Raw genomic sequence first — 8899 nt, 5'->3', positions numbered from 1 at the left:
TACAGTCACAGTGGGGATGGCAATGGTGGCACAGTGGTTAGTACTGTTGCTTCATGGCACCAGAAATCTATGTTCGATTACCAGTTTGAGTCACTGTCTGGAGTTTGCACATTCTCCCTGTGTCTGTATGGGTTTCCTCCGAATGCTCTGGTTTCCTCCTACAGTCTGAAAGACATGCTGTTTAGGGTGCATTGACCTGAACAGGCGCTGGACTGTGGAATTTCATAATAACTTCATTGCAGTGTTAATGTAAGCTTGACTTGTGACTAATAAATAAACTTTAAGCGTCGTTAGTTTTAGTTACAACGAAGTTTCAGAAGCATAGAACGAGATATAATTAGAAGGTGTGCTGGGCACAGCTTGCAAGAAGTCACCTCACTCTGGGGCCATTGTGCATTGTTTTAAAGTCTCACAACACCAGGTTTAAGTCCAACAGGTTTATTTGGTATCACAAGCTTTCGGAGCACTGCTCCTTCATCAGGTGAGTGTATCTGTTAGACTTTGACTTGGTGTTGTGAAACTTCTTACTGTGCCCACCCCAGTCCAATGCCAGCATCTCCAAATTAAAGTTTATTTATCAATGTAACAATTAGGCTTACGTTAACACTGCAATGAAGTTACCGTGAAAATCCCCTTGTCACAACATTCCAGAGCCTGTTCGGGTACACAGGGAGAATTTCGCACAGCCAATGCACCCTAACCAGCACATCTTTCAGACTGTGGCAGGAAACTGGAGCACCCAGAAGGAAACACAAGCAGACACGGGGAGAACGTACAGACTCCACACAGACAGTGACCCAAGCCAGGAATTGAACCCAGATCTCTGGCACTGTAAGACATCAATGCTAACCACTGTGCCACCATGCTGCCCATTCTCACTGACTTTATATATACATATATATATATATCCACACACACACATACACACGTTACAAGCATCTACCAAAAAAAACAGAGGTCCAGCTGGGGTCCATGCACACTATTTTCTCCCCCTCCCGCTTCAGATTTCTAGCATTGGCATTGTCCTTCCATCTCCAAATCCAACATTTACAAAAACATGTACAAAGTCTGAGGTCACATACCAACCCACTCATAAGCAACTTCTTCCCTGGGCCCCATATCTAAGGAAGGACATACTGGCCTTGGAAAGGGTCCAGAGGAGGTTCACAAGAATGATCCCTGGAATGAAGAGTTTGTCGTATGAGGAACGGTTGAAGACCCTGGGTCTGTACACGTTGGAGTTTAGAAGGATGAGAGGGGAATCTTATTGAAACTTCAGGATACTGCGAGGCCTGGATAGAGTGGACGTTCCCACTCGTAGGGAAAACTGGAACCAGAGGGCACAACCTCAGGCTAAACAGACGATCCTTTAAAACAGATGAGGAGCGATTTCTTCAACCAGAGAGTGGTGAACCTGTGGAACTCTTTGCCGCAGAAGGCTACGGAGGCCATTGAGTGCCTTTCAGACAGAGATAGATAGGTTCTTGATTAATAAGGAGAACAGGGGTTATAGGGAAAAGGCAGGAGAATGGGAATGAGAAAAAGATCGGCCATAATTGAATGGCGGAGCAGGTTAGATGGGCCGATTGGCCCAATTCTGCTCCTGTGTCTTATGGGGTACACTGAGAGAGAATTTAGCATGGCCAACCTGCATATCTTTGGATGTGGGAGGAAACCGGAACACCCAGAGGAAACCCATGCAGACACTGGGAGAACGTACAAACTCCACACAGTGACCGAAGCCACGGTCAAACCCGGGTCCCTGGCACTGTGAGGCAGCAGTGCTAACCACCGTGCTGCAGAGCATGGTAGCAAAACAGCAGCTGTCTGTCTAATGGCGGGGAGGGTGGTGGTGGCGGGGAACTGGGGGATGGGTCCCACAATAACAGGCCTGTTTTGTAACAGTGAGTGAATTCTCCCCCGAAGAACTAATTGTTGTCAAATGGAAGTGTAGAACCCATGGCACAAGAGTAAGAGAGATCTAAGATTGGCCTGTGGTTAGCCTGGTGACTGGAGTGAGATGATGCGGTGAGACTAATTCATAAGCGCATACTCATCTGAAAAGTACGATTCACTCACTATCATCACAGGCTGACACATAGTTAAAGATAGGTCACCACCACTTCCACTTTTCACAAACCTTACCCACCATAGATAAACAGCCAGCCCTCCACAAGAAAAAGACAATTTTGTAATAGTTCATGACAAGTTTTTTAAATCATCTTATTTATTAGCGTCACAAGTAGACATACGTTAACACTGCAATGAAGTTACTGTGAAAATGACACTTCGGCGCCTGTTCAGGTACACAGAGGGAGAATTTAGCATGGCCAATGCACCTAACCAGCAGGTTTTTTTGGATTGCGGGAGGAAACCGGAGCACCTGAGGGAACCCACGCAGACACAGGGAGAATGTGCAGTCTCTGCACTGACAGACTGACTACGGGCAGCAAAGTGCAACAGTGGTTAGCACTCCTTCCTCACAGTGACAGGGACCCAGATTCGATTCCCATCTCAGGATTACTAGTCCAGTAACAATACCATTGCTTTCTCTGACTGTGATGCTTGCAGTTGTCAAGTTTCTCTGTCCAGCACTCTCTCTCACTCCAGCCTTGGAGAATTAGGGCAGGGGATGGGGGGGTGGGGGTAGTTGGCTTGAGTTAGGGGAGGTGATTAGGGGGCTCAGTTGTGTCATCATCCAAGTTTATTTATCAGTGTCACATGTAAGCTTACATTAACGCCACAATGAAGTTACTGTGAAAATCCTTGAGTTGCCCTAATCCAGTGCCTATTTGGGTACACTGAGGGAGAATTTAGCACAGCCAATGCACCATTATTCATGTGAATGGCTAGATACTAAGGGTTGATCAGCATTGCATTAGGGGTTGGGGAGGAAAGGGAGGAGAGTGCACGATAAGCATGTCTTGTGTCCTCCCCCCCACTAAACTCTTTGGTCCAGACTACCTTGGAACCAACACTCCATGAACAGAATGGAGTCTCCAGAAATTCAGGATCAATCTCCAGGACACAGCTGCGTACGAACCTGGAGAAAAATCATCAGGATGTCAAAAAAGATCAACTTGATTTTGGTCATGCTCTTTGAACTTTTTTCCATGCCAAGGCTGATGCTTTAGTTAAGAAAGCCCACCAACGCCTCTACTTTACCAGAAGTCTAAGGAAATTTGACATATCAGCTACAACGCTCACCAACTTTTACAGATGCACCGTAGAAAGCATCCTTTCCAGGTGTCTCACAACACCAGGTTAAAATCCAACAGGTTATTTGACAGCATGAGCTTTCAGAGCTCTACTCCAAAAGCATGTGCTACCAAATAAACCTGTTGGACTTTATCCTAGCGTTGTGAAACTTCTTACTGTGCCTATCCCAGTCCAACAACGGCATCTCCAATCATGGTTTCCAGATGTATCACAGCTTGGTATGGGCTCCTGCTCTGACCAAGACTGCAAGAAACTACAAAGGGTCGTGAATGAAGCCCAGTCCATCACGCAAACCAGCCTCCCATCTATTGACTCTGTCTACACTTCCCGCTGCCTCAGAAAAGCAGCCAGCATAATCAAGGACCCCATGCACCCCAGACATCCTCTCTTCCACCTTCTTCCATCGGGAAAAAGATAGGGTAGTCTGAGGTCACGTACCGACCGACTCAAGAACAGCTTCTTCCCTGTTGCCATAAGACTTTTGAATGGACCTATCTTGCAGTAAGTTGATCTTTCTCTACATCCTAGCTAGGACTGTAACATTATATTCTGCACCCTCTCCTTTCCTCCTCAGGTGTGCTTTGTCTGAATAGAGCACAAGAAACAATCCTTTTCACTGTATGTAATACACATGACAATAATAAATCAAATTAAATCTCTTTATCTGAGAAGAGATCATTGAAAATGGGAAACAGGCTGATAATCAAGCATTATCCAATTGGGTAATGTGTTTCATTGTTTTCTGATTAAGGGCAACAAGTTTATTTATTAGTGTCTGAACTTACTGTGAAAATCCCCAAGTCGCCACGCTCCGGCACCTGTTCGGGTACACTGAGGAAGAATTTAGGATGGCCAATGCACCTAACTAGTACGTCTTTAGCACTTGTGGGAGGGAACCCATGCAGACACGGGGAGAACATGCAAAATCCACACAGACCATGACCCAAAGCCAGGAATCGAACCCAGGTCCCTGGCGCTGTGAGGCAGCAGTGCTAACCACTGTGCCACCAAAGATAGTAAGTCACAAGATGGTGTGTTGGCCAACTAATGGCAGAAGCGTGGGGGGGGCGGGAGGCAAGGTGTGAGAGGAACCCTCCAGGAATACACTGATTCACGGTTGGCAACCCTCAGTACCAATGTAGACAAAATTAGTGTACCACAGATAAGGAAGGCAAGCGCGAGGCACTAACGTCATGCCTTATATTTTCATTTCAGCCCACAGAGGTTTTTTATGTCGCTCGCAAGCAATCATAAAAGTAGAACCTGTATCACCATGGTGACAAACAACTTCTGATGTCATAACTGTACACAACACAACCTGCATAACTTTCTCTTTCCTTTCCTCACCAAAAATCTGAAAAGGAAGGGTTTCATTTATATAGCATCCTTCTCATCCCAGGGATATCTCAAACCACTTGACCACCAATGAATTAGTTTTGGAGTCCTTCCACTGTTGTCATGGAAGAAATTTGGCAATTTACACAAAGCAGGAATCCCCCTGTTTCGATGTGAAATCTGCACCTTGTACCTGTGTCTGCGTGGGTTTTCTCTGAGTGCTCCAGTCTCCTCCCACAGTTCTAAGAGTCATAGCATAGAGTCATAGAGGTTTACAGCATGGAAACAGGCCCTTCGGCCCACCTTGTCCATGTCACCCTTTTTTTTTAAACTCCTAAGCTAGTCCCAGTTGCCCACATTGGGCCCATATCTGTCTATATTCATCTTACCCACGTAACTGTCTAAATGCTTTTTAAGAACATAAGAAATAGGAGCAGGAGTAGGCCATCTAGCCCTTCGAGCCTGCCCTGCCATTCAATAAGATTCCCTTGTCTATCAGAAACCTATCTACCCATGACTTAAATATATTCAACGAGGTAGCCTCCGCCACTTCAATGGGTAGGGAATTCCAGAGATTCACCACCCTTTGAGTGAAGAAGTTCCTCCTCAACTCCGTTCTAAACTGTCCCCCACTTATTTTGAGGCTGTGCTCTCTAGCTCTGCTATCCTTTCAAAGCGGGAAGAATCTAAGTGCTTTTTAAAAGACAAAATTATACCCGCCTCTTCTACAACCTCTGGCAGCTCATTCCAGACACTCACCACCCTCTGTGTGAAAAGAATTTGGGCTTCTGGACTCTTTTCTACCTCTCCCCTCTCACCTTAAACCTATGCCCTCTAGTTTTAGACTCCCTGATCTTTGAGAAAAGTCTCAGTCTATCCAGCCTCTCCTTATTTGTCAAACCACCAAGTCCCGGTAGCATCTAGTAAGTCTTTTCTGCAAGTTAGGGTGATTGGCCATGCTAATTTAACCCTAGTGACAGGGGGATTAGCAGGGTGAATATGAGAGGTTAAGGAAATAGGACCTAAGTGGGGTTGTGGTTGGTGCAGACTCGATGGGCTGAATGGCCTCCTTCTGCACTGTAGAGATTCTATGAGACAATGTTCTATCAGCCAGATCATTTGTCTTTGTGATGTTTGTTCAAGGATCAATATTGACCAGAATACCAGGACGAAATCCCCATCTCTGGTACTGTACCATCAGGATTTGGTTTAAGATCTTATTCGAGACTCAGGATCTTTGACAATGCAGCCCTTCCTCGGTGTAGCACTCAAGGGACAACCTGGAATTATGTCTTCAGTTCTTCAGTGTGTACTTTGAATCCACAACCTTCTGACCCAGACAGGTCTTGGAGCCCTGACACAAAGGGTAGGATTTTCCCACCACGGTGGCCCAAGACCAGAAATTCTTACCCGAGATCAACGGACCTTTGCATGGCCCACGATTCCCGTGGTGAGCAGGATAGGAAAATTCTGCCCAAAGCATTGATCACGCATCACTCTCCTCCCGTCTCATTAGGGAAGGCAAGTTTAAGAATTAGGAGCAAGAGTAGGTATTCAGCCCTTTAAGCCTAGTTCTCGAATCAACCTACCTCATTATGAATGTAAAAAATAGGAGCAGGTGTAGTCCATTCGGCCCATTGAGTCTGGTCCACCAGAGTCAGGCAGCTGAATCCTGCTCTGCTTTGCAATCAAGAACCTGAATTTTAAAATCAGGATTTGATTTAATTTGATTTGATTTATTATTGTCACATGTGTTTGCATACAGTGAAAAGTATTGTTTCTTGCGCGCTATACAGACAAAGCATACAGTTCATAGAGAAGGAAATGAGAGAGTGCAGAATGTCATGTTACAGTCATAGGTAGGGTGTAGAGAAAGATCAACTTAAGATCAGACTTTTGTATGTTTTTTCTGATGGAAGAAGGTGAAAGAGAGAATGTCCGGGATGCGTGGGGTCCTTAATTATGCTGCTGCTTTGCTAAGGTGACGGGAAGTGTAGACGGACACTTTATCTCCCACCTGCTCCTTTGATTCCCTGAGAAATCTAAGATCAGCAAATCCCAGCCTGATATGGATTCAACAATGGAGCATCCACAACCCTCTGGTGTAGAAAATTTCAAAGGTCCACCACCCTCTGAATAAAGAGATGTGTCTTCGCACCAGTTCAAAATGATCAGTTCTTTGTCCTGAAACTATGCCAGAAATAACTTCTTCTCATCTCCTTCCTCAAAGGACCACCCCTTTTCACGCAGTGAGTGATTGGGATCTGGAATGTGGCGGAGGCAGATTCAGTCGAGGCATTCAAAAGGAAATTGGATCATTATCTGAAGAGGAAGAATGTACAGGGTTACAGGGACTATGTGGGTTGGCCCTTCAAACAACCAGCACAGACACGAGGGGCCAAATGGCCTTTTCTGTCCTTGTCCATGATTCTATACCTGGGTCTGTCATAGACTGATTGATAGAGACTGATCGCTCTGAAATATCCGGGATTAAGAATCTACTGATGACAATGAAACCACTGCCGATTGTCGGAAAAACCCATCTGGTTCACCAATGCCCTATAAGGAAGGAAATCTGCTGCCCTCACCCGGTCTGGCCTACATGTGACTCCAGAGCCACAGCAATGTGGTTGACTGTCAACTGCTCTTGGACAACTAGGGATGGGCAATAAATGCTGGCCCAGCCAGTGACACCCATGTCCCACAAATGGATAAAAAGAAGTATACAGGGCAGTAATATGGATCTACATCTGGAAACTCAAGTGTAGAGAACCCCCCCTACCCACCCCCCCAGGAATCATGGCTCCTGGTTTTGTAATTCATCAATGGATGTAGACAAGACCAGTGATTTTTGCCCTTTGAGAGATGGTGAGTTGCCATTTTGAATCTCTGTAATCCATGTTATATGTTTTTGATGGGAGTTTGGGATGCATACTGTCCCTTTAAGGGTGCAGGTCATGTGACCCCCTGAGGTGGGGCTAGCTCACCAGGCTGGAACCTGGTGAGGCAGCCCAGGTCCTGACTGTGGGACGTTGTATTCCCTCAGTGGTCACTTTATGTTCCTGAATCTTATCTTGGTGACGTGGTGGCAAAGCGCCAGGGACCTGGGTTCAATTCCCGGCTCGGGTCACTGTCTGTGTGGAGTTTGCACATTTCGCCCTGTGTCTGTGTGGGTTTCCTCCAGGGGATCCGATTTCCTCCTACACTCCAAAGAAGTGCAGAGTAGGTGGAACGGCCATGCTAAATTCTCCCTTAGTGTCAGGGGGACAAGCTAGGGTTATGGGAATAGGACCTGGGTGGGTTTGTGGTCAGTGCAGACTCAGTGGGCCAAATGGCCTCATTCTCCACCGTAGGGATTCTATGATCTTTGTTTATTTCCCTCCGAATTCCAGTGTCCCTATGTTGATGGGGGAATTATTACAACATGGAAGTGGTAAAGGGTGGCGCACAGAGGAATTGTATGGGATGATTCGGTGTAACAAGTTGCTGAATTCAGGGTGAGTTGATGCAGTCCATTAGATAGATCTTCAATACCACAACTACAGTGTGTCTGTGCAGGATAGGCCGGCAGGGGCAAACACCAGCCCTTCTGGATGGCATTGGGATTCTTAAATGTTTTTACAACTCTACCCACCTGCCTTCAGTCACCTAGATAATGAAGAAGAAAGAGAAAGAAGGTCTTGCATTTACATAGCACCACTGCTTGTCTCAAAACACTTTACAGCCCATGAGATCCTTTTGAAATGTTCTAAAGAAAACATAGGATCATAGAAACCCCTACAGTGCAGAATGAGGCCATTCGGCCCATTGAGTCTGCACCGACCACAATCCCACCCAGGCCCTACCCCCAAATCCCTACACATTTACTCGGTAATCCCTCTAACCTACGCATCGGGAGGGAATTCCGGGACTTTGACCCAGCCACAGTGAAGGAATGGTCGATATATTTCCAAGTCAGGATGGCGGGTGGCACAGTGGTTAGCGCTGCTGCTTCGCAGCGCCAGGAACCCGGGTTCGATTCCAGGCTCGGGTCACTGTCTGCGCCGGGTCTGTCCGTTCTCCCCGTGTCTGCGTGGGTTTCCTCCGGTTCTGGTTCCCCCCCCCACAGTCTGAAAGACATGCTGGTTAGGGCTCATCGGCAGTGCTAAATTCTCCCTCAGTGTTACCCGAACAGGCGCCGGAATGTGAGTGGGTTTTGCACAGTAACTTAATTGCGGTGCTAATGTCGAGCCTACTTGTGGCACTAATGAATAAACTAGATGGCAGTGTGTTTAGAAGGTGCTGCCTGAGGAGCGTTCCTACAGCTAACCACTCTGCCAAGTATCTGCTGTTCTTGTCCTTCCAG

The sequence above is a fragment of the Carcharhinus amblyrhynchos genome, chromosome 35 (assembly GCF_965287045.1).
Source record: "Carcharhinus amblyrhynchos chromosome 35, sCarAmb.v2.hapA, whole genome shotgun sequence".
Classification (NCBI taxonomy): domain Eukaryota; kingdom Metazoa; phylum Chordata; class Chondrichthyes; order Carcharhiniformes; family Carcharhinidae; genus Carcharhinus; species Carcharhinus amblyrhynchos.
The sequence above is the reverse complement of the archived record's forward strand: the minus strand, read 5'-3'. Positions refer to the sequence as shown.